Here is a 257-nt window from a genome sequence, read left to right as displayed (position 1 = left end):
AATAAAAAGTTTTTTGAGCTGAAAAATACCCTGAACTATTACCTACAATTTTTCGCATTTTTCTCAGAAAAATAGATTTTCTTTAAAATCTCCTTATATGGAGAATTTTTCATACTGAATGCAAATTTGGGGTTGCAATATCATTTCGTCGTCTTTATGATCTTTAATAAGCTGTTAAATTAGAATATTTTTAAATCATTATCTTAATATTTGCATTGTATTTCCTGGGTATTAGTCGGTAACTGAGATCATTATGA

The sequence above is a fragment of the Panulirus ornatus genome, chromosome 8, assembly GCF_036320965.1.
Source record: "Panulirus ornatus isolate Po-2019 chromosome 8, ASM3632096v1, whole genome shotgun sequence".
Taxonomy (NCBI): Eukaryota; Metazoa; Arthropoda; class Malacostraca; order Decapoda; family Palinuridae; genus Panulirus; species Panulirus ornatus.
The sequence above is the reverse complement of the archived record's forward strand: the minus strand, read 5'-3'. Positions refer to the sequence as shown.